Source organism: Durio zibethinus, chromosome 1 (assembly GCF_047325235.1).
Source record: "Durio zibethinus cultivar Kanyao isolate XHJ-2024 chromosome 1, ASM4732523v1, whole genome shotgun sequence".
Taxonomy (NCBI): Eukaryota; Viridiplantae; Streptophyta; class Magnoliopsida; order Malvales; family Malvaceae; genus Durio; species Durio zibethinus.
This window is the reverse complement of record NC_143162.1, coordinates 17,111,511-17,138,024: the sequence shown is the minus strand read 5'-3', so window position 1 is coordinate 17,138,024 and position 26,514 is coordinate 17,111,511. Positions and strand designations below refer to the sequence as shown.

The following is a 26,514-nucleotide window of genomic DNA, read 5'->3' as shown; positions in this document are numbered from 1 at the left end:
AAAATATAAAATAATAATAATAATAATAAATAAATTATAATATAATAATAAATATATAACTATATAAAAATACATATACATATTAACAGAAAAGAAAAAAAATAAAAATATACATATAATAATAAATAATAAAACACATAAAATACAAAAGAAAAGAAAGAAAAAAAAAATAATACAAAGTAAAAATTGCATTGGGCTTACCCATTTGGGCCAGGCCCAATTGATCTGGGCTTGGACCCAATTGGGTGTCTACAGCTGCCCCTCTTTGCACATTTTCTGTGAAACAAAAATTGCGCAAAGACGTAGACACCCAATCAAGACATTGTCATTTTTTTGTTTTTTTTTTGTTTTTTTTTTTTACCAAAGCTCTTCTAAACAGAGGCTCAACGACTTTGAGAAACCTAAATTGCTCCTCTAAATAGAGGCACCACAACTTTGGAAAAGTAAATTGCTCCTCTAAACAGAGGCACCACGACTTTGAAAAAGTAAATTGCTCCTCTAAATAGAGGCACCACGACTTTGAAAAATAAATTGCTCCTCTAAGCAGAGGCACCACGACTTTGAAAAGTAAATTGCTCCTCTAAACAGGGCACCATGACTTTGAGAAAGTAAATTGCTCCTCTAAACGAGGTACCACGACTTTGAAAAGTAAATTGCTCCTCTAAACAGAGGCAACGGAACTTTGAAAAGTAAATTGCTCCTTGACAATCATGTCCAAAAGAGTTGAAAGTTGTGTTTGAAGGAATTTCAGGAGATTATGCCCAAAGGTCTTATAAATCAACCCTGATACCAGAAGACATCCTATTTCAAGGATTAGGAACTTACCTGACAAGCTTCTTCTCAAATTTGCAAAATATCTTCATATCTGTCTTCTCTATGTGGGATGTTGCAGCACCTCTGCTTCTTGAATTTATACACTATACTTTCCTGAAAGTAGTGTATGCTGTGCAAATGCATATGAATTTCAATGCATGCTATGCAAATGTTGGCCAATTAATTCTTGTTTAATGTATGGTACTCAAATTTCTCAAGCTATTTTCTTAGGCATCAAGCCCTTTGATTCTTTAGAGATCCGATTACACTACTCTTCTAAGATCGAACCAGTGTAGCTTTCAATTATCTTTTCCACTCACATTCTTCCTTGTTCAGTTTCTCAATATTTTGGAATAAGCTTCATCGATCGATCATCACTTGACCATCATTCAATGAATTTCTCAACACTAACAAATTTCAAAACAAGTTTCATCCACCATCACTGCATCATTACTCATAGGTGTCTCAGCATTAACCATTCCAAAACAGACTTTGTCCACTGATTGTTCTCATCATTCAATCATAACTTACAAGTCATATCGATCAATTAATCCTTGTACTCATCACTTGGTTATATCACTTTTCAAGATTTGCCCCATTATATTCTCCATTTGGTCACATCATATATCCTTCCAAATCATCTCTTTTAGGTTTCTACCATTTCTTCATTTTGTTACCACCATCATCTTAGATTTCTTTTCAAATGAATGCAAGACTCTTTTAAGCACATATTCATTCATTCATTATCATTTCAATTCTTGACAAATACAATGCAATCAAGCATTTTCTCAATTCATTCTAGGGGTGAAACAATAAGAGAACACAAGGTGAATTATGGTAAAGATAATCAATGAAGATCTGTTTTGGTACAAAGTAAATGGGAAAGGAAATGAATTGGATACATGTCATTGGGATGGATGGTATGTCCAAATGATGAATATTCAAACAATTCTCAACATTAATCTAGGATTCTTTTTCAAAAACTCATTCCATTTACAATTGAAGTCATATGGAGTTCGGCAAACTTTACCCCAGTCTTTGAGGGATCTTCAGATGTCTTTGATCTTCCATTCATGTGAGCCATTTGAAATGGATCTTTTTCTATCAACCTTTCAGGTTTTCAATTTGAATATCTTTTTTTCATTTTCTCATTTCTTTTTTTTTTCTTTTTTTTTCATCATCCATTGTTGATATCTTTCATGTAGCAAGATTCCATTGCTTCATCATGAGCATGTCTTTTGCTCAACATATGATCATTCAAGTTGAGTATTCACATTTGATCCAAATGGACTTTTCAAGGTTGTAATGTAGGCCAAGGTGAAGGGTCATAAAAAAAATGGATATAATAGGCTCAAAACATGTATTAAAAAGGTTCAAAACCAAAAGATCATTTGATACAATTTGGCATTTTGCCCCCATCATTTCACTACTTTTTCTTTCCTCACACAAAGGATTCTCATTACTTTGCCCTAAGTCATGTATGGCATTTATTTTTCTTTTTCTTTTTTTTTTGAGACCTTTTGTGAAAATAATTTTTTTTTTCAAAAATTGCCCCTCAGTGTAGAGGGTGATCCTTGGTTAGGGTTCTTCAAAAAAGAAATCGTAACAGGCTCAAAGGGGTAGCAATAAATGGTTTTTCAAATGGTAAAAGAAAGATGGCCATTTTTCATCTCAATTGTGAATACCTTTCTTAAACATCATCTATTGAACAAAGCTCATGAATCTGTATAAAAGATTACACATCTTCAAGACATATCTATTTCACCTCCGGTAACAGCTTACTTTTTGCTCAAATCATCTTCTCATATTAATGTGGATGGGTTCTCAAAAATTAAATCCCAGAATTACTGTTATCATTGTCCAAATATTCATCATCAAAAATTTAAGAATGGGAATGTGAAGTTATGAAAGGTAATAGGGCATGGAATAATGGTCGAGTGAAAGAGAAATGTAATGAAATGCATTAACTTGCCCTTATTAAGATGATAACAAGTGAAATCATATTGCAAAAAAGAAATCTTAACATTACTTTAAAAGAACTTTTAGAATGATAAGTGGCATTCAACCAATTTTAACATCCTCTTTAAAATCATGCCCTTAGGTAACCAGGTGAAAGATTTTTATCTCACCCCATTGATTCATTGTGACTTTTCATATTCTTGATCCTCAAACAAAATGATTGGGCTTTTCCTGTCGAGTTCTAAAGATACAGGCTTGACCATTTGAGCGACTGCTTCTATTATCATGCTCCCTGTTGTATTGCTTTTGGTGAAGGCAATCTTGTCAACATTTGGATGATATGCCAAAAAAATCATAACTTATGGGCTCGATCCAGTTAGAATGTTCAAGACACTTGGAGGAAAACCAACCGTCCTACACACGTCAGCCAGCTCCAAACAGGTGATAGATACCAACTCAAAAGGTTTCAGTATTACAGCATAATTTGTAGCCAAATCAAGAGCTACTTTTCAGACGACCATCAACGGTGGATACTTCTATAGAGTAATCAATCCAATGACCCCAAGTGGTTCCTCAAGCACATAACTCTTAAACGTCTCAATAGGAAGAGAGATGGCAACCTTTTACTTTGTATCTAAACTTTCGGTAAGGTATGTATAGTACTCAAAACATCCAACAACATCATCAATGTCCCAAGTTGTTTCATCAAGTGGTTTCTCGTAATCAATTTCTCAAGCTTTGCTAATTCAAATTTTCTCTTTGTTGTTTTGGAAACGATGGCCCGTAAATACTTGGCATGAGCAGCATTAAAAGCTTAAGCCTAATCTTTGCTTTTGTTTCTAGAAAGAGCTCTCTGAGCAACAGCCACCGCAAGCTTCACATCTTCAGCTGTAGCTGCTGGAATATGATCGATGTTTTGTTCAATTATAGGATAGATAATTGAAATTCACTTCTTGAAAATAGGCTCTCTCTGCTCACTGTTGATGAGTAACATTCGACTCAAAATTTGGACCACCATATTAGATCAGTTTGCCCTTAAAATCTTATTCAACTCCCCTTTTAAATTTTTCCTGAGCTTTTTCTATTCTCTCGAGACGACTAAAATTTTCTTGTTCCATTAGTCTGGCTTGAGCTCTTGTATTGGTGAGTGGGGTTATTTGGTAGAGCTATCCTTGAACCTTCAGCACCACAATTATGATTAAAAATGCTATGCTATGCTTTATGTATGATGCATCGATGCACGAATGAAATGTACATTTTACTGAATCAAATCTAATATGAAATGGATGCAAATGATTGTGTTAAAACATGATCATGAAAATAATGCAGATGCATACAATCAGACAAACAACATAGTTAGTTCCATGGATGAAATGAAAGTGATGCTGATGCATAATGTTACATACGATAATGAAAATGATGCACAAAGTTAAACAATCAAAATGATTAGATAAACACCCTTTTTGGGTCTTAATTTTGGGGCATATCTATCATTGGGTAGAAAGGGCTCTATCCTAGGTTTAGGCACTCTTAAGGTTTACTATATGCGGTTTTAAGGTCAAAATCTAAAGGTTCTCAAATTGCTCCTTACATCTTTGTCCATCACAGACTAGTAAGGCACCCTAATCCTCACCCATTGTAGGCTACAAGCGAAAAAGGTTCAATTTGAGTGGGAGTATTTCGCTAGCCACTGCGGAGGCATTAGACCTCACGAAAGCAATAGGTACTTTACTCCCTCCTAGAGGGACGGAGCTCGGGTGTAGAGCTCATGTTATGCACATGCACATGAATGACATAATTAACAAAGTAAATAAACATGAATAAACAATAATACATATATATACAAAAAGGTTCAATTTTATTAGGCTTTTGGATAACACAAATTATTTGCTGGCCTGACTCTCAAAGTCCCCAGTGGAGTCACCAAGCTGTCATAACGTCTAGATCCGACGATCTATCGCTAGACATTGACTTAAGGGAGTCACCACCAATCTTTTTTGTCTAGGTGTGATTGGCCACCTAAAGAATCTGTCCTTTCAGGGAACACCTAAGTTTAAGGGTCCCTAAAAGAATAAGTTCAGGTCTACTAACCAGAACAGGGTTCGAGAGTTCGGTTACGTGTGAGGAAGGTTATAGCACCCTCACAACGCCCATCAAAAGATGGTACCAGCTTAAATTTGTGTTATCCAAAAACCTTAAAATTTTACCAAGTAATTAATTATTAGAAATTTTCTCAATTGACTCTAATACTTTTAGCAGAAAATTGAGAAAATTCCCTCACCTCAAGAGTATGCAACAAAAACTACTGTTTCACTTGCAGAGGCTCCGTCGTCGGATTATTTAAAGAAAAAAAATCAGAAATCAAAATAAAAAGGAATGAAAGGATGTTTGTTTTTGTGTAGGGAAAACTGATACTTTCAACTTTTCCCCAAAAATATTTTTTGAAAATTTATGTTTAAGGAAAATTGATATTTTCAACTTTTCCTCAAAAATATTTTTTTTTGAAACTTTGATTTCCAAGGGAAATTGATACTTTCAACTTTTCCTTAAAAATCCCTTTTTGAAAATTTATTTCTAAGGAAAATTGATATTTTCAACTTTTCCTTAAAAATTTTTTTTTGAAAATTTGATTTCCAAGGAAAATTGATGCTTTCAACTTTTCCTCAAAAATCCATTTTTCAAAAATTTATTTCTAAGGAAAATTGATACTTTCAACTTTTCCTTAAAAATATATTTTTTCAAAATTTGATTTCCAAGGAAAATTGATACTTTCAACTTTTCCCTAAAAATATTTTTTTTGAAAATTTGATTTCCAAGGAAAATTGATACTTTCAACTTTTTCTCAAAAATATTTTTTTTGAAACTTTGATTTCCAAGGAAAATTGATACTTTCAACTTTTCCTCAAAAATCACTTTTTGAAAATTTATTTATAAGGAAAATTGATATTTTCAAATTTTCCTTAAAAATATTTTTTTTTGAAAGTTTTAATTTTCATTTAAAGAAAATAGAATAATAAAAAAAATAAAGAAAAGTCAAACAAAAATAAAAAAAATAAAGATGAAAAGAATATTAAATAAACCTAATCTAAATAAAAAATAAAAAAATAAATAAACAAAAAAATTCAAAAAAAAAAACCTGGAGCGGCTCGGATCGCGGCTCGGCTCGACTCGGCTCAAGGAAGAAAAACGGCTCAGGGGGGTGGCTTGGGGCTCGGCTCGGCTTGGAGGGGGTAGGCACGCACGGGTCAGGAAGCGGGTCGACGCTCGGGTCGGGTCGGGTCTCGGCAAAACGCGCGGATCCTCTCGTTTACTTAAGGCCCAAAACAACGTCGTTTTGAGAGGGATAAAAGGCACTTCCCTCTGTTCTTCGATAGAACACTCCTCTCTTCTCTCTCTCTTCTTCCCTTTTTCCTCTCCCTTCTCTCGAAAAGCTGAAAAACTCCGGTTGAATATCGGCCGGATTCTGAAAAATATGGCCGAAATCTAGAAAATTTCACTGGAAGTTGATCGGAAGTTGACCGGAAGATCACCAGTTTCTGGGATTCTTTGTCGAAAACTGGGCAGGTCACCGAAAACTTCAAGTTTGGTCGAAATTTTCACCGAAAAATTCAAACTTCGTAAAAAAATTCACCGGAATCTGGAATTTCCAAAAATTTCCAGAAAATAAAATTGCCAAAAAACTTCAAAAAAATTATTCTCACTCCCAGAACACCCCTAAACCTTTTCTTAGCTCTCTATCCGTGCCTATTCTCTCAATCAGTAGCTTTTGCTTACTGTTTTTCTGTGTGTTTGCATCTGTTCCAGGGGTCCTTTATATAGGGATTGATCAGGAGTTCCTGATCAATCCTAATTCCTCTTTGGACGGGGATTCAATCTTTGAATCCAATCTAGACTCTTCTGATTGAATCCCCATTGCCAGTAGGATTCTTCAGCTTCAATCTCAACCTTCCAAAATAAAAATCAAATAAATATAAAAAAATAATAATAGATAATTAGAACAGATAAATAAAAAAAAAGATATATTATAGGATAAATAAAATAACAGATATATAATTAGATAAATAAATATACAAAAATAAATAAAATATAAAATAATAATAATAATAATAAATAAATTATAATATAATAATAAATATATAACTATATAAAAATACATATACATATTAACAAAAAAGAAAAAAAAGAAAATATATATATAATAATAATAAATAATAAAACACATAAAATACAAAAGAAAAGAAAGAAAGAAAAAAAAATAAAAAAAGAGAAAAAAAATAATACAAAGTAAAAATTGCATTGGGCTTACCCATTTGGGCCAGGCCCAATTGATCTGGGCCTGGACCCAATTGAGTGTCTACAGTGCCTAAACCCACCTACCACTCTATCGATCCATGGCTTGCGCAGCCCGTCTCTTTGGCCGGCGTAGTGCCCGCCCGCCCGCCCGCTCGTTTCGTCAGTTGGCTTAGGCATACGGAGCTCATTCCCCGTATAAGATCAGACCGGATCGAGTGTTGCGGTAGCAGGATCGGCAACATACGGAGGAGGACCTGGTTGATCCCCGGCTTGTGCATCCCGCCCCTCTGGCCGACTGAGCGCCCGCACGCTCGTTTTATGGGTTGACTTAGGCATACGGAGTTCATTCCCAGTCTAAGCACACGGAATTGATTCCTAGTCTAAGATCAGACCGGACTGAGGGTTGCGCCAGCACATGCTGGGGTCAGGCATGTGCTGGTGCCACTTTTTTCTTCGTCGGGGCACCATCACCGGAGCAGCGTCGGAGATCCTGACCGGCGGCATTGGGGTTCAGACGATCGGGGGGGCCGGGCGGGTGTACGCACATGATGTGCGATGGGTGCCGGAACTTGGCCCTTATATTGGCCCCCTATCCCTCATCAAACCTTGAGAACTCGCACCCACTTAAAAAGCATTTGAGATTTTACAGGTTTGATGCCAGTAGCCATTAAAGTGTTCGAAATGGGGACACTTTTTTCAAATGGTCACAAAATCTTGTACACTTCGAGTTTTTAGCTGAATTGTTTTGTGCATGCCAACAAAAATAAAAGGATCCCGTCTACCAAGTTTGGCGCCAAAACTCCTTCCGAAAAAATTTTAAAAAATCTTGAACCGTAAAAAGTTTAAAAAATCGTGAGAAATAGAAAACGAGTCGGCTTGGCATGAAACTTCACGTGAAGGCTTAAGGGACCATTGTATCAATTTACAAGCCATAAAAATGGTATTGGCATGCAGAAATATAAAGATGTGCCTAAACCCACCTACCACCCTATCGATCCACGGCTTGTACAGCCCGTCTCTTTGGCCGGTGTAGTGCCCGCCCGCCCGCCCGCTCGTTTCGTCAGTTGGCTTAGACATACGGAGTTCATTCCCAGTCTAAGATCAGACCGGATTGAGTGTTGCGGTAGCAGGATCGGCAACACGTAGAGGGGGACCCGATTGATCCCCGGCTAGCGCATCCTGCCCTTCTGGCCGACTGAGCGCCCGCACGCTCGTTTCGTGGGTTGACTTAGGCATACGGAGTTCATTCCTGGTCTAAGCATACGGAGTTCTTTCCCAGTATAAGATTAGACTGGACCGAAGGTTGCGGCAGCATGTGCTGGGCTCGGGCATGTGCTGGTGTCATATTTTCTTCGACGGGGTACCATCGTCGTAGCATCGTCAGAGAACCAAGCCGGCGGTATTGGGGTTTCGACGATAAGAGGGGCCGGGGGGTTTGCACACATGATGTGCGATGGGTGCTAATACTTGGCCCTTATATTGGCCCCTATCCCTCATCAAACCTCGAGAACTCACACCACCTTAAAGAGCATTTGAGATTTTACAGGTTTGCTGCCAGTAGCCATTAAAGTGTCTGAAATGGGGACACTTTTTTCAAATGGTCACAAAATCTTGTACACTTTGAGTTTTTAGCTGAATTTTTTTGTGCATGCCAACAAAAATACAAGGATCACATCTACAAGTTTGGGGCCAAAACCACTTCAGAAAAAATTTTAAAAAATCCTGAACCGCAAAAAGTTTCAAAAATTATAAAAATAGAAAACGAGTCGTCTTGCCATGAAACTTCACGTGAAGGCTTAAGGGACCATTGTATCAATTTACAAGCCATAAAAGTGGCATTGGCATGCTGAAATATGAAGATGTGCCTAAACCCACCTACCACCCTATCAATCCACGGCTTGTGCATCCCGTCTCTCTGGCCGACGTAGTGCTCGCCCGCCCGTTCATTTCGTCGGTTGGCTTAGGCGTATGGAGTTCATTCCCATTTTAAGATCGGACCGGACCGAGGGTTGCGGCAGCAGGATCAGCAGCACGCAGAGGGGGACCCGGTCGATCCCCGGCTTGCGCATCCTGCCCCTCTGTCCAGTTGAGCGCCCGCACGCTCGTTTCGTGGGTTGACTTAGGCATACGGACTTCATTCCCAGTCTAAGCTTACGGAGTTCATTCCTAGTCTAAGATCGGACCAGACCGAGGGTTGCGGCAGCACATGCTGGGCTCGGACATGTGCTGGTGCTGCATTTTTCTTCACCGGGGCACCATCGTTGGAGCATCACTGGAGAACCTTACCGACGGCATTGGGGTTTTGACGATCGGGGGGCCGGGGGGTGTGCGCACCTGATGTACGATTGATGCTAGTACTTGGCCATTATATTGGCCCCCTATCCCTCATCAAACCTCGAGAACAAACACCCCCTTAAAGAGCATTTGAGATTTTACAGGTTGGCTGCTAGTAGCCATTAAAGTGTCTGAATTGGGGACATTTTTTTCAAATGGTCACAAAATCTTGTACACTTCGAGTTTTTAGCTGATTTTTTTTGTGCATGCCAAAAAAAAATACAAGGATCACGTCTACCAAGTTGGGGGCCAAAACTCCTTTCAAAAAAATTTTAAAAAATCTCGAACCGTAAAAAGTTTTAAAAATCATGAAAAATAAAAAATGAGTCGTCTTGCCATGAAACTTCACGTGAAGGCTTAAGGGACCATTGTATGAATTTACAAGCCATAAAAATGGCATTGGCACATAGAAATACGAAGATGTGCCTAAACCCACCTACCACCCTATCGATCCACGGCTTGCGCATCCCGTCTATCTGGCCGGCGTAGTGCTTGCCCTCCTGCCCGCCCGCCCGTTTGTTTCACCGGTTGGTTGAGGTATACGGAGTTCATTCCCAGTCTAAGATCGGATCGGACCAGTTGGCTGGGCTCGGGCATGTGCTGGTGCTGTATTTTTCTTCGTAGGGGCACCATCGCCGGAGCATCGTCGAAGAACCTGACCGGCGACATTGGGGTTCCGGCGATCGGGGGGGTTGGGGGGGTGTGCGCACATGATGTGCGATGGGTGCTGGTACTTGGCCCTTATATTGGCCCCCTATCCCTCATCAAACCTCGAGAACTCGCACCCCCTTAAATAGCATTTGAGATTTTACAGGTTTGCTGCAAGTAGCCATTAAAGTGTCTGAAATGGGGACACTTTTTTCAAATGGTCACAAAATCTTGTACACTTCGAGTTTTTCACTGAATTTTTTTGTGCATGCCAACAAAAATACAAGGATCACGTCCACCAAGTTTGGGGCCAAAACTCCATCCTAAAATATTTTAAAAAATCTTGAACCGTAAAAATTTCGAAAATCATGAGAAATAGAAAACGAGTCGTCTTGCCATGAAACTTCACGTGAAGGCTTAAGGGACCATTGTATGAATTTACAAGCCATAAAAATGGCATTGGCATGCAGAAATATGAAGATGACCCTAAACCCACCTACCACCCTATCGATCCACGACTTGTGCAGCCCGTCTCTTTGGCCGGCGTAGTGCCTGCCTGCCCGCCCGCTCGTTTTGTCGGTTGGCTTAGGCATACGGAGTTCATTCCCAGTCTAAGATCAGATCAAATGGGGACACTTTTTTCAAATGGTCACAAAATGTTGTACACTTTGAGTTTTTAGCTGAATTTTTTTATGCATGCCAACAAAAATACAAGGATCACATCTACAAGTTTGGGGCCAAAACCACTTCAGAAAAAATTTTAAAAAATCCTGAACCGCAAAAAGTTTCAAAAATTATGAAAAATAGAAAACGAGTCGTCTTGCCATGAAACTTCACGTGAAGGCTTAAGGGACCATTGTATCAATTTACAAGCCATAAAAATGGCATTGGCATGCTGAAATATGAAGATGTGCCTAAACCCACCTACCACCCTATCGATCCACGGCTTGTGCATCCCGTCTCTCTGGCCAACGTAGTGCCCGCCCGCCCGTTCGTTTCGTCGGTTGGCTTAGGCATACGGAGTTCATTCCCAATCTAAGATCAGACCGGATCGAGGGTTGCGGCAACAGGATCGGCAGCACACAGAGGGGGACCCGGTCGATCCCCGGCTTGCGCATCCTGCCCCTCTGGCCGACTGAAAGCCCGCACGCTCGTTTCATTGGTTAACTTAGGCATACGGAGTTCATTCCCAGTCTAAGCATATAGAGTTCATTCCTAGTCTAAGATCGGACCGAACCCAGGGTTGTGGCAGCACATGCTAGGCTCGGGCATGTGCTGGTGCCGCATTTTTCTTCGCAAGGGCACCATTGTCGGAGCGTCGCCGGAGAACTTGATTGGCGGCATTGGGGTTCCGACAATCGGGAGGGTCGAGGGGGGTGTGCGCACATGATGTACGATGGGTGCTGGTACTTGGCCATTATATTGGCCCCCTATCCCTTATCAAACCTCGTGAACTCACACCCCTTTAAAGAGCATTTGAGATTTTACAGGTTTGCGACCATTAGCCATCAAAGTGTCTAAAATGGGGACACCTTTTTCAAATGGTAACAAAATCTTGTACACTTCGAGTTTTTAGCTGAATTTTTTTGTGCATGCCAACAAAAATACAAGGATCACGTCTACCAAGTTTGGGGAAAAAACTCCTTCCAAAAAAATTTTTAAAAATCCAGAACCACAAAAAGTTTTGAAAATCGTGAAAAATAAAAAACGAGTCGTCTTGCCATGAAACTTCACGTGAAGGCTTAAGGGACCATTGTATGAATTTAAAAGCCATAAAAATGGCATTGGCATACAGAAATATGAAGATGTGCCAAAACCCACCTACCACCCTATCGATCCACGGCTTGCGCATCCCGTCTCTCTGGTCGACGTAGTGCCCGCCCGCTCGCTCGCTCGTTTCGTCGGTTGGCTTAGGCATACGGAGTTCATTCCCAGTTTAAGATCGGACCAGACTGAGGGTTGCGGTAGCAGGATCGGCAGCACGCAGAAGGGGACCTGACCGATCCCCGACTTGCGCATCCTGCCCCTCTAGTCGGCTGAGGTACCGTACGTTCGTTTCGTGGGTTGACTTAGGCATATGGAGTTCATTCCTAGTCTAAGCATACAGAGTTCATTCCCAGTCTAAGATCGGACCGGACCGAGGGTTGGGGCAGCACATGCTGGGCTCGGGCAAGTGCTGGTGCCGCATTTTTCTTTGTTGGGTCGCCATCATCAGAGCATCACCGGAGAACCTGACCGACGGCATTGGGTCCCAACGATCTGGGGGGCCGGGGGGTGTGCGCACATGATGTGCGATGGGTGCTGGTACTTGGCCCTTATATTGGCCCCCTATCCCTTATCAAACCTCGAGAATTCACACCCCCTTAAAGAGCATTTGAGATTTTACAGGTTTGCTGCCAGTAGCCATTAAAGTGTCTGAAATGGGGACACTTTTTTCAAATGGTCACAAAATCTTGTACACTTCGAGTTTTTCACTGAATTGTTTTGTGCATGCCAACAAAAATACAAGGATCACGTCTACCAAGTTTGGGGCCAAAACTCCTTCCGAAAAAATTTTAAAAAATCTTGAACCGCAAAAAGTTTCAAAAATCGTGAGAAATAGAAAACGAGTCGTCTTGCTATGAAACTTCACGTGAAGGCTTAATGGACCATTGTATGAATTTACAAGCCATAAAAATGGAGTTGGCATGCATAAATATGAAATTGTGCCTAAACACACCTAGCACCTATCGATCCATGGCTTGCACATCCTGTCTCTCTGGTCGGCGTAGTGCCCGCCCGTCTACCCGCCCGCTCGTTTTGTCGGTTCGCTTAGGCATACGGAGTTCATTCCCACTCTAAGATCAGACCGGATTGAGGGTTGTGGCAGTAGGATCAGCAGCACACAGAGGAGGACCCGATCGATCCCCAGCTTGTGCATCCCGCCCCTCTGGCCGGCTGAGCGCCTACACGCTCATTTCATGGGTTGACGTAGGCATATGGAGTTCATTCCCAGTCTAAGCATATGGAGTTCATTCCCAGTCTAAGATCGGATCAGACTGAGGGTTACGGCAGCACATGCTGGGCTCGGGCATGTGCTGGTGCCATTTTTTTCTTCGTCGGGTCACCATCACCGGATCATCATCGGAGAACCTAATCGGCGGCATTAGGGTTCCGACGATTGGGGGGGCCGGGGGGGGTGCGCACATGATGTGCGATGGGTGCTGGTACTTGGCCCTTATATTGGCCCCCTATCCCTCATCAAACCTCGAGAACTCACACCCCCTTAAAGAGCATTTGAGATTTTACAGGTTTGCTGCTAGTAGCCATTAAAGTGTCTGAAATGGGAACACTTTTTTCAAATGGTCACAAATCTTGTACAGTTCCAGTTTAGGGCCAAAACTCCTTTCGAAAAATTTTAAAATATCCCGAACCAAAAAAAGTTTCGAATATCATGAAAAATAGAAAATGAGTGGTCTTGCCATGAAACTTCACGTGAAGGCTTAAGGGACCATTGTATGAATTTACAAGCCATAAAAATGGCATTGGCACGCAGAAATATGAAGATGTGCCAAAACTCACCTATCCCCCAATCGATCCACGGCTTGCGTAACCCGTCTCTCTGGTTGACGTAATGCCTGCCCGCCTGCCAGCCCGCTTGTTTCATCGGTTGGCTTAGGCATACGGAGTTCATTCCCAGTCTAAGTTCGGACTGGGCTGAGGGTTGCGGCAGTAGGATTGGCAGCACGTAGAGGGGGACCCGGCCGATCCCCGGCTTGCGTATCCTGCCTCTCTGGCCGACTAAGCGCCCGCACGCTCGTTTCGTGGGTTGACGTAGGCATACGGAGTTCATTCCCAGTCTAAGATCGGACCGGATCGAGGGTTGCAGCAGCACATGCTGGGCTCGAGCATGTGCTGGTGCCGCATTTTTCTTCGTCCGGTCACCATCATCGGAGCATCTCCAGAGAACCTGATCGGTGGCATTGGGGTTTTGGCGATCAGGGGGGCCGGGGGTGTGCGCACTTGATGTGTGATGGGTGCTGGTACTTGGCCCTTATATTGGCACCCTATCCCTCATCAAACCTCGAGAACTCACACCCCCTTAAAGAGTATTTGAGATTTTACAGGTTTGCTGCCAGTAGCAATTAAAGTGTCTGAAATGGGCACACTTTTTTCAAATGGTCACAAAATCTTGTACACTTCGAGTTTTTAGCTGAAGTTTTTTGTGCATGCCAACAAAAATACAAGGATCACGTCTACCAAGTTTGGGGCCAAAACTTCTTCCAAAAAATTTTAAAAAATCTCGAACCGTAAAAAGTTTTAAAAATCTTGAAAAATAAAAAACGTGTCGTCTTGCCATTAAACTTCACGTGAAGGCTTAAAGGACCATTGTATAAATTTACAAGCCATAAAAATGGCATTGGCACGTAGATATATGAAGATGTGCCTAAACCCACCTACCACCCTATCGATCCACGGCTTTCGCATCCCATCTCTCCGAACGGCGTAGTGCCCGCCCGCCCGCCTGCTCGTTTCGTCGGTTGACTTAGGCATACGGAGTTCATTCCTAGTCTAAGATCAAACCAGACCGAGGGTTGCAGTAGTAAGATCGGCAGCACGATGAGGGGGACCAGGCCGATCCCCGGCTTGCGCACCCCGCCCCTTTGGCCGGCTGAGCGCCTGCCCGCTCGTTTCGAGCGTTGACTTAGGCATACAGAGTTCATTCCCAGTCTAAGCATACGAAGTGCATTCCCAGTCTAAGATCGGACCGGACAAAGGGTTGTGACAGCACATGCTGGGCTCGGGCATGTCCTGGGCACCATTGCCGGAGCATCGTCGGAGAACCTGACCGACGGCATTGGGGTTCCGGTGATCGGGGGCCTGGGGGGTCTGTGCACATGATGTGCAATGGGTGCTGGTACTTGGCCCTTATATTGGCCCCCTATCCCTCATCAAACCTCGAGAACTCTCACCCCCTTAAAGAGCATTTGAGATTTTACAGGTTTGCTGCCAATAGCCATTAAAGTGTCTGAAATGGGGACACTTTTTTCAAAAGGTCACAAAATCTTGTACACTTCGAGTTTTTAGCTAAATTTTTTTGTGCATGCCAACAAAAATACAAGGATCACGTCTACCAAGTTTGGGGCCAAAACTCCTTCTGAAAAAATTTTAAAAAATCTTGAAGCCCACAAAGTTTCAAAAATCTTGAAAAATAGAAAACGAGTCGTCTTGCCATGAAACTTCACGTGAAGGCTTAAAGGACCATTGTATGAATTCACAAGCCATAAAAATGGCATTGGCACGTAGAAATATGAAGATGTGCCTAAACCCACCTACCACCCTATCGATCCACGGCTTGCGCATCCCGTCTCTCTGGCCGACGTGGTGCTCGCCCGCCCGCCCGCCCACTCGTTTCATTGGTTGGCTTAGGCATGCGGAGTTCATTCCCAGTCTAATATCAGATCAGGGTGAGGGTTGTGATAGTAGGATTGGCAACACGTAGAGGGGGACCCGGCCAATCCTCGGCTTGCGCATCCCGCCCCTCTGGACGGTTGAGCGCCCTCACGCTCGTTTCGTGGGTTGACTTAGGCATACGGAGTTCATTCCCAGTCTAAGCATACAGAGTTCATTCCCAGTCTAAGATCAGACCAGATCGAGGGTTGCAGCAGCACATGCTGGGCTCGGGCATGTGCTGGTGCCGTATTTTTCTTCACCGGGGCACCATCGCCGGAGCATCGCCGGAGAACCTGACTGGGGGCATTGGGGTTCTGACGATCGGGGGGGCCGGGGGGTGTGCGTACATGATGTGCGATGGGTGCTGGTGCTTGGCCCTTATATTGTCCCTATATCCCTCATCAAACCTCAAGAACTCACACCCCCTTAAAGAGCATTTGAGATTCTACAGGTTTGCTGCCAGTAGCCATTAAAGTGTCTGAAATGGGGACACTTTTTTCAAATTGTCACAAAATCTTGTACACTTCGAGTTTTTAGCTAAATTTTTTTGTGCATGCCAACAAAAATACAAGGATCACATCTACCAAGTTTGGGGCCAAAAATCCTTCCAAAAAAATTTTAAAAAATCCCGAACCACAAAAAGTTTCAAAAATCGTGAAAAATAGAAAACGAGTCATCTTGCCATGAAACTTCACGTGAAGGCTTAAGGGACCATTCTATGAATTTACAAGCCATAAAAATGGCATTGGTATGCAGAAATATGAAGATGTGCCTAAACCCCCCAACCACCCTATCGATCCACGGCTTGCGCATCCCGTCTCTCTGGCCGACGTAGTGCCCGCCTGCCGGCCCGCACGTTCGCCCGCTCGTTTCGTCGGTTGGCTGAAGCATACGGAGTTCATTCCCAGTCTAAGATCGAAATAGACCGAGGGTTGCGGCAGCAGGATTGGCAACACACAGAGGGGGACCCGATCGATCCCCGACTTGCGCATCCCACCCCTCTGGCCGGCTTAGTGCCCGCCTACTCGTTTCGTGGGTTGACTTAGGCATACGGAGTTCATTCCCAGTCCAAGCATATGGAGTACATTCCCAGTCAAAGATCGGACCGGACCGAGGGTTACGGCAGCACATGCTGGGCTCGGACAAGTGCTGGTGCCGCATTTTTCTTCACCGGGGCACCATCACCGGAGCATCGCCAGAGAACCTGATGGGCGGCAATGGGGTTCCGACGATCGGGGGGGCCAGGGGGGATGTGCGCACATGATGTGTGATGGGTGCTGGTACTTGGCCCTTATATTGGGCCCCTATCCCTCATCAAACCTTGACAACTCACACCCCTTTAAAGAGCATTTTGAGATTTTACAGGTTTGCTGCCAGTAGCCATTAAAGTGCCTGAAATGGGAACATTTTTTTCAAATGGTCACAAAATCTTGTACACTTCGAGTTTTTAGCTGAATTTTTTTGTGCATGCCAAAAAAAATACAAGGATCACGTCTACCATGTTTGGGGCTAAAACTCCTTCCAAAGAAATTTTAAAAAATCCCGAACTATAAAAAGTTTCAAAAATTATGAAAAATAGAAAACGAGTCGTCTTGCCATTAAACTTCACATGAAGGCTTAAGGGACCATTGTATGAATTTACAAGCCATAAGAATGGCATTGGCATGCAGAAATATGAAGATGTGCCTAAACCCACCTACCACCCTATCGATCCACGGCTTGTGCATCCCGTCTCTTTGGCTGGCGTAGTGCCCGCTTGCTCATTTCATCGATTGGCTTAAGCATACGAAATTCATTCCCAGTCTAAGATCAGACCAGACCAAGGGTTACGCCAGTAGGATCGACAGCATGTAGAGGGGGACCCGGTCGATCCCCGACTTGCGTATCCCGCCCTTTTGGTCGGCTGAGCGCCTGCACGCTCATTTCGTGGGTTGAATTAGGCATACGGAGTTCATTCCCAATCTAAGCATCTGGAGTTCATTCCCAATCTAAGATCGGACCAGACCGAGGGTTGTGGCAGCACATGCTGGGCTCGGGCATGTGCTGGTGCCACATTTTTCTTCGTCGAGGCACCATCGCCAGAGCATCGTCGGAGAACCTGACCGGCGGCATTAAGGATCTGGTGATCGAGGGGTCAGGGGGGGTGCACGCACATGATGAGCGATGGGTGCTGGCACTTGGCCTTCATATTGGCCCCGTATCCCTCATCAAACCTCAAGAACTCACACCCCCTTAAAGAGCACTTGAGATTTTATAGGTTTGCTGCCAGTAGCCATTAAAGTGTCTGAAATGGGGACACTTAATTCAAATGGTCGCAAAATCTTGAACATTTCGAGTTTTTAGCTGAATTTTTTATGCATGCCAACAAAAATACAAGGATCATGTCTACCAAGTTTGGGGCCAAAACGCCTTCCGAAAAAATTTTAAAAAATCTCGAACCGTAAAAAGTTTTGAAAATCGTGAAATATACAAAACGAGTCGTCTTGCCATGAAACTTCACGTGAAGGCTTAAGCGACCATTATATGGATTTACAAGCCATAAAAATGGCATTGGCACACAAAAATAAGAAGATGTGCCTAAACCAACCTACCACCCTATCGATCCATGGCTTGCGCATCCCGTTTCTCTCGTCGACGTAGTGCCCGCCCGCCCGCCCGCTCGTTTCGTCGGTTGGCTGAGGCATACGGAGTTCATTCCCAGTCTAAGGTTGGACTGGACTGAGGGTTGCGGCAGCAGGATCGCCAGCACGTAGAGGGGGACCCAGCCGATCCTCGGCTTGTGCATCCCGCCCTTCTGGCTGACTGAGCACCCGTACACTCGTTTCGTGGGTTGACTTAGGCATACGGAGTTCATTCCCAGTCTAAGATCGAACCGGACCGAGGGTTGTGGCAGCACATGCTGGGCTCAGGCATGTGCTGGTGCCGTATTTTTCTTCATCGGGGCACCATCACCGGAGCATCACCGGAGAACCTGATCGGTGGCACTGGGGTTCCAGAGATCGGGGGGGCGTGCGCACATGATGTGCGATGGGTTCTGGTACTTAGCCCTTATATTGGCCCCTATCCCTCATCAAACCTCGAGAACTCACACCCCCTTAAAGAGCATTTGAGATTTTACAGGTTTGCTGCCAGTAGCCATTAAAGTGTCTTAAATGGGGACACTTTTTTCAAATGGTAACAAAATCTTGTACACTTTGAGTTTTTAGCTGAATTTGTTTTTGCATGCCAACAAAAATACAAGGATCACGTCTACCAAGTTTGGGGCCAGAGCTCTTTCCAAAAGATTTTAAAAAATCACGAACCGCAAAAAGTTTCAAAAATCATGAATAATAGAAAACAAGTCATCTTGCCATTAAACCTCACGTGAAGGCTTAAGGGACCATTGTATGAATTTACAATAAAATGGCATTATCATGCAAAAATATGAAGATGTGCCTAAACCCACCTACCACCCTATCGATCCACGGCTTGCGCATCCCGTCTCTCTGGCCGGCGTAGTGCCCGCTCACTTATTTGATCAGTTGGCTTAGGCATACGGATCGAGGGTTGTGGCAACAGGATTGGCAGCACGCAAAGGGGGACCCGGCCGATCTCTGACTTACGCATCCCACCCATCTGACCGGCTGAGCGCCCGGACGCTTGTTTCATGGGTTCCTTAGGGATACGGAGTTCATTCCCAGCCTAAGCATACGGAGTTCGTTCCCCGTCTAAGATCAGACCGAAACAAAGGTTGCGGTAGCACATGCCAGCCTCGAGCATGTGCTGGTGCCGCATTTTTCTCCGTCGGGGCACCATTGCCAGAGCATCGTCGGAGAACCTGACCGACGGCATTGGGTTTCGACGATCGGAGGGGCCGGGGGGGGGTGTGCGCACATGATGTGCGATGGGTGCTGGTACTTGGCCCTTATATTGGCCCCCTATCCATCGTCAAACCTCGAGAACTCACACCCCCTTAAAGAGCATTTGAGATTTTATAGGTTTGTTGCCAATAGCCATTAAAGTGGCGAAATCTTGTACACTTCAAGTTTTTAGCTGAATTTTTTTGTGCATGTCAACAAAAATACAAGGATCACATCTACCAAGTTTGGGTTCAAAACTCCTTCCGAAAAAATTTTAAAAAATCCCAAACCGCAAAAAGTTTCAAAAATCATGAAAAATAGAAAACGAGTCGTCTTGCCATGAAACTTCACGTGAAGGCTTAAGGGACCATTGTATGAATTTACAAGCCATAAAAATGGCATTGGCACACAGAAATATGAAGAATTGCCTAAACCCACCTACCACCCTATCGATCCACGGCTTGCGCATCCGTCTCTCTGGCCGACGTAGTTTCCGCCCGCCCGCCCGCTTGTTTCGTCGGTTGGCTTAGGCATACGGAGTTCATTCCTAGTCTAAGATTTGACCAGACCGAGGGTTGCAGTAGCAGGATCGGGAGCACGCAGAGGGGGACCTGGTCGATCCCCATCTTAAGCATCCCGTCCCTCTGGTCGACTGAGTGCCCGCACGCTCGTTTCGTGGGTTGACTTAGGCATACAGAGTTCATTCGTAGTCTAAGCATACGGAGTTCATTCCTAGTCTAACATCGGACCGGTCCAAGGGTTGCGGCAGCACATGCTGGGCACAGGCATGTGCTAGTGCCGCATTTTTCTTTGCCGGGGCACCATCGCCGGAGCATCATCGGAGAACCTGACCGACGGCATTGTGGTTCCAGTGATCGGAGGGACCGGGGGTTGTGCGCACATGATGTGCGATGGGTGCTGGTACTTGGCCCTTATATTGGCCCCTATCCCTCATTAAATCTCGAGAACTCACACCCTCTTAAAAAACACTTAAGATTTTACAGGTTTGTTGCCAGTAGCCATTAAAGTGTCTGAAATGGGGACACTTTTTTCAAATGGTCACAAAATCTTGTACACTTTGAGTTTTTAGCTGAATTTTTTTATGCATGCCAACAAAAATACAAGGATCCCGTCTACTAGGTTTGGGTCCAAAACTCATTCTGAAAAAATTTAAAAAAATCCTGAACCGCAAAAAGTTTCAAAAATCATGAAAAATAGAAAACGAGTTGTCTTGCCATGAAACTTCACGTGAAGGCTTAAGGGACCATTGTATGAATTTACAAGCCATAAAAATGGCATTGGCACACAAAAATATGAAGATGTGCCTAAACCCATCTACCACCCTATCGATCCACGGCTTGCGCATCCCGTCTCTTTGGCCGGCGTAGTGCCCGTCTGCTTATTTCGTCATTTAGCTTAGGCATACGGAGTTCATTCCCAGTCTCAGATTGAATCAGACCAAGGGTTGCGGCAATAGGATCGACAGCACGTAGAGGGGGACCCAACTGATCCCCGACTTGCGCATCCCGCCCATCTGGCCGGCTGAGCGCCCGGACGTTTGTTTCATGGTTTGACTTAGGGATACGGAGTTCATTCCCAGCCTAAGCATACGGAGTTCATTCCCCGTCTAAGATCAGACCAGAACGAGGGTTACAGCAGCACATGCCGACCTCGGGCATGTGCTGGTGCTGCATTTTTCTCCGTCGGGGCACCATCATCGGAGCATCGCCGGAGAACCTGACCAACGGCATTGGGGTTCCGGTGATCGAAGGGGTCGAGGGGGTGTGCGCACATGATGTGCGATGGGTGCTGCTACTTGGCCCTTATATTGGCCCCCTATCCCTCGTCAAACCTTGATAACTCACACCCCTTTAAAAAGCATTTGAGATTTTACAGGTTTCCTGCCAGTAGCCATTAAAGTGTCTTAAATGGGGACACTTTTTTCAAATGGTCACAAAATCTTGTACACTTCGGGTTTTTAGCTGAATTTTTTTGTGCATGCCAACAAAAATACAAGGATCACGTCTACCAAATTTGGGGCCAAAACACCTTCCGAAAAATTTTAAAAAAATCCCAGACCGTAAAAGGTTTCAAAAATCATGAAAAATAGAAAACAAGTCGTCTTGCCATGAAACTTCACGTGAAGGCTTAAGGGACCATTGTATGAATTTACAAGAAATAAAAATGGCATTAGCACGCAGAAATATGAAGATGTGCCTAAACCCACCTACCACCCTATCGATCCACGGCTTGCGCATCCCGTCTCTCTGGTCGGCGTAGTGCCCACCTGCACGCCCGCCCGCCCGCTTGTTTCATTGGTTGGCTTAGGCATATAGAGTTCATTCCCAGTCTAAGATCGAACCAGACCAAGGGTTGTGGCAGCAGGATCGGCAGCATGTAAAGGGGGACCCGTCTGATTCTTGGCTTGCGCATCCTGCCCCTCTGGTTGGCTGGGCACCCGCACGCTCGTTTCATGGGTTGACTTAGGCATACGGAGTTCATTGCCAGTCTAAGCATACGGAGTTCATTCCCAGTCTAAGATCAGACTGGACCAAGGGTTGGGGCAGCACATACTGGGCTCGAGAATGTGCTGGTGCCGCATTTTTCTTCACCGGGGTACCATCGTCGGAGCATCGTCGGAGAACCTGGCTGGTGGCATTGGGTTTCTGATGATCGGGGGGGCCGGGGGGTGTGCGCACATGATGCACGATGGGTGCTGGTACTTGGCCCTTATATTGGCCCCGTATCCCTCATCAAACCTCAAGAACTCACACCCCCTTAAAGAGCATTTCAGATTTTATAGGTTTGCTGCCAGTAGCAATTAAAGTGTCTGAAATGGGGACACTTTTTTCAAATGGTCACAAAATCTTTTCCACTTCGAGTTTTTAGCTGAATTTTTTTATGCAAGTGAACAAAAATACAAGGATCATGTCTACCAAGTTTGGGGCCAAAACTCCTTCTCAAAAAATTTTAAAAAAATCTCGAACCGCAAAAAGTTTTGAAAATCGTGAAAAATAGAAAACGAGTCGTCTTGCCATGAAACTTGACGTGAAAGCTTAAGGGACCATTGTATGAATTTACAAGAAATAAAAATGGCATTGGCATGCAGAAATATGAAGATGTGCCTAAACCCACCTACCACACTATCGATCCACGGCTTGCGCATCCGTCTCTCTGGGTGGCGTAGTGCCCGCCCGCCCGCCTGCCTGTCCGCTCGTTTCGTCGGTTAGCTTAGGCATACGGAGTTCATTCCCAGTCTAAGATCGGACCAGACTGAGGGTTGCTGCAACAAGATCTGCAGCACACAGAGGGGGACCCAGCCGATCCCCGGCTTGCGCATCCCGCCCCTCTGGCCGGCTGAACGGCCGCACGCTCGTTTCGTGGGTTGACTTAGGCGTACAGAGTTCATTCCCAGTCTAAGAATACGGAGTTCATTCCCAGTCTAAGATCGGACCGGACCGAAGGTTACGGTAGCACATGCTGGGGTCAGGCATGTGCTGGTGCTACATTTTTCTTTACCGGGGCACCATCACCGGAGCGTCGCCGGAGAACCTGACCAACGGCATTGGGGTTCCGACGATCGGGGGGGCTAGGGGGTGTGCGCACATGATGTGCGATGGGTGCTGGTACTTGGCCCTTATATTGGCCCCCTATCCCTCATCAAACCTCGAGAACTCACACCCCCTTAAAGAGCATTTGAGATTTTACAGGTTTGCTGCCAGTAGCCATTAAAGTGTCTGAAATGGGGACACTTTTTTCAAATGGTCACAAAATCTTGTACACTTCGAGTTTTTAGCTGAATTTTTTTGTGCATGCCAAAAAAAATACAAGGATCACGTCTACCAAGGTTGGGGCCAAAAATCCTATCGAAAAAATTTCAAAAAATCCCTAACCACACAAAGTTTCAAAAATCTTGAAAAATAGAAAACGAGTCGTCTTGCCATTAAACTCCACGTGAAGGCTTAAGGGACCATTGTATGAATTTACATGCCATAAAAATGGCATTGGCATGCAGAAATATGAAGATGTACCTAAACCCACCTACCACCCTATCGATCCACGGCTTGCGCATCCCGTCTCTCTGGCCGACATAGTGCCCGCCCGCCCGCCCATTTCGTCGGTTGGCTTAGGCGTACAGAGTTCATTCCCAGTCTAAGATTGGACCAGACCGAGGGTTGCGGCAGCAAGATTGACAGCACGCAGAGTGGGATCCGACCGATGCTCGGCTTGCGCATCCCGCCCCTCTGGTCGGCTGATCGCCCTTACGCTCGTTTCGTGGGTTGACTTAGGAATACGGAGTTCATTCCCAGTCTAAGCATACGAAGTTCATTCTCAGTCTAAGATCGGACCGGATCGAGGGTTGCAACAGCACATGCCCGGCTCGGGCATGTGCTGGTACAGCATTTTTCTTCGTCGGGGCACCATCGTCGGAGCATCACCGGAGAACTTGACCGACGGTATTGGGGTTCCGACGATCGGGGGGGTCGGGGGGGTGTGCGTACATGATTTGCGATGGGTGCTGGTACTTGGCCCTTATATTGGCCCCCTATCCATCATCAAACCTCGAGAACTCACACCCCCTTAAAGAGCATTTGAGATTTTACAGGTTTGTTGCCAATAGCCATTAAAGTGGCGAAAATGGGGACACTTTTTTCAAATGGTCACAAAATCTTGTACACTTCGAGTTTTTAGCTGAATTTTTTTGTGCATGTCAACAAAAATACAAGGATCACATCTACTAAGTTTGGGTTCAAAACTCTTTCCGAAAAAATTTTAAAAAATCCTAAACCGTAAAAAGTTTCAAAAATCTTGAAAAATAGAAAACGAGTTGTCTTGCCATGAAAATTCACGTGAAGGCTTAAGGGACCATTGTATGAATTTACAAGCCATAAAAATGGCATTGGCACGTAGAAATATGAAGAATTTCCTAAACCCACCTACCACCCTATCGATCCACGGCTTGCACATCCTGTCTCTCTGGCCGATGTAGTGCCGGCCCGTCCGCCCACCCGCTCGTTTCATCGATTGGCTTAGGCATGCAGAGTTCATTCCTAGTCTAAGATCAGACTGGAGTGAGGTTTATGATAGCAGGATCGACAGCATGCAGAAGGGGACCAGGTCGATCCTCGACTTGCGCATCCTACCCCTCTGGCCGGCTGAGCGCCCGCACGCTTGTTTTGTGGGTTGACTTAGGCATACGGAGTTCATTCCCAGTCTAAGCATATGGAGTTCATTCCCAGTCTAAGATCAGACCAGACCGAGGGTTGCGACAGCACATGCTGGGCTCGGGCATGTGCTGGTGTCACATTTTTCTACCTCGGGGCACCATCGCCGGAGCATCGTCGGAGAACCTAACCGGCGGCATTGGGTTTCCCGTGATCGAAGGGGCCGAGGGGGTTTGCGCATATGATGTGCGATGGGTGCTGGTACTTGGCACTTATATTGGCCCCCTAACCCTTATCAAAGCTTGAGAACTCACACCTCCTTAAAGAGCATTTGAGATTTTACAGGTTTGCTGCCAGTAGCAATTAATGTGTCCGAAATGGGGACACTTTTTTCAAATGGTCACAAAATCTTGTACAATTCGAGTTTTTGGTTGAATTTTTTTTTGCATGCCAAAAAAAATACAAGGATCATGTCTACCAAGTTTGGGTCCAAAACCCCATCCAAAAAAATTTTTAAAAATTTGGAACCACAAAAAGTTTCAAAAATCGTGAAAAATAGAAAACGAGTCATCGTGCCATGAAACTTCACGTGAGCGCTTAAAGCACCATTGTATGAATTTACAAGCCATAAAAATGGCATTGGCATGCAGAAATATGAAGATGTGCCTAAACCCACCTACCACCCTATCGATCTACGGCTTGCGCGTCCCGTCTCTCTGGCCGATGTAGTGCCCGCCCGCCCGCTCGTTTCGTCGGTTGGCTTAGGCATACAGCGTTCATTCCCAATCTAAGATCAGACCAGACCGAGGGTTGTGGCAGCAGGATCGATAGCACGCAGAGGGAGACCCGCCCGATCCCCGGCTTGCGTATCCCATCCCTCTGGCTGGCTGAGCGCCCGCACGCTCGTTTCGTGGGTTGACTTAGGCATACAGAGTTCATTCCCAGTCTAAGCATACGGAGTTCATTCCCAGTCTAAGATCGAACCGGACAGAGGGTTACGGCAGCACATGCTGGGCTCGAGCAAGTGCTGGTGCCGCATTTTTCTTCGTCGAGGCGCCATCCTCGGAGAATCACCGGAGAACCTGACCGGCGGCATTGAGGTTCCGTCGATCAAGGGGCCATGGGGTGTGCGCACATGATGTGCGATTGGTGCTGGTACTTGGCCCTTATATTGGCCCCCTATCCCTCATCAAACCTTGAGAGCTCACACCCCCTTAAAGAGCATTTGAGATTTTATAGGTTTGCTACAAGTAGCCATTAAAGTGTCAGAAATGGGGACACTTTTTTCAAAGGGTCACAAAATCTTGTACACTTCGAGTTTTTAGCTGATGTTTTTTGTGCATGCCAACAAAAATACAAGGATCACGTCTACCAAGTTTGGGACCAAAACTTCTTTCGAAAAAATTTTAAAAAATCCCAAACCGTAAAAAGTTTTTAAAATCGTGAAAAATAGAAAACGAGTCGTCTTGCCATGAAACTTCACGTGAAGGCTTAAGGGACCATTGTATGATTTTACAAGCCATAAAAATGGCATTTGCATGTAGAAATATAAAGATGGGCTGAAACCCACCTACCACCCTATCGATCCACAGCTTGCGCATCCCGTCTCTCTGGCCGACGTAGTGCCCGCCCGCCCGCCCGTCTGCCCGCTCATTTCATCGATTGGCTTCGGCATACGGACTTCATTCCCAGTCTATGATCGAACTAGACCGAGGGTTGCAGTAGCAGGATCAGCAGCACGTAGAGAGGGACCCGATCGATCACCGGCTTGTGCATCGTGCCCTTCTGGTCGACTGAGCGCCTGAACGCTCGTTTTGTGGGATGACTTAGGCATACAGAGTTCATTCCCAGTCTAAGCATATGGAGTTCATTCCTAGTCTAAGATCGGATCTGACCGAGGGTTGCGACAGTAGGATCGACAGCACGTAGAGGGGGACCTGATAGATCCTCGGCTTGCGCATCCCGCCCCTATGGCCTATTGAGCGCCCGCACCCTCGTTTCGTGGGTTGACTTAGGCATACAGTCAAATT

The 26,514-nt window shown here is 44.8% G+C and overlaps 1 pseudogene; it reads right to left on the bottom strand.

Moving 5' to 3' along the window:
• Nucleotides 1-255: 255 nt before the first annotated feature.
• On the bottom strand, nt 256-3,925 carry LOC149520487 (aminoaldehyde dehydrogenase 1, peroxisomal pseudogene; annotated as a pseudogene).
• Nucleotides 3,926-26,514: the final 22,589 nt, after the last annotated feature.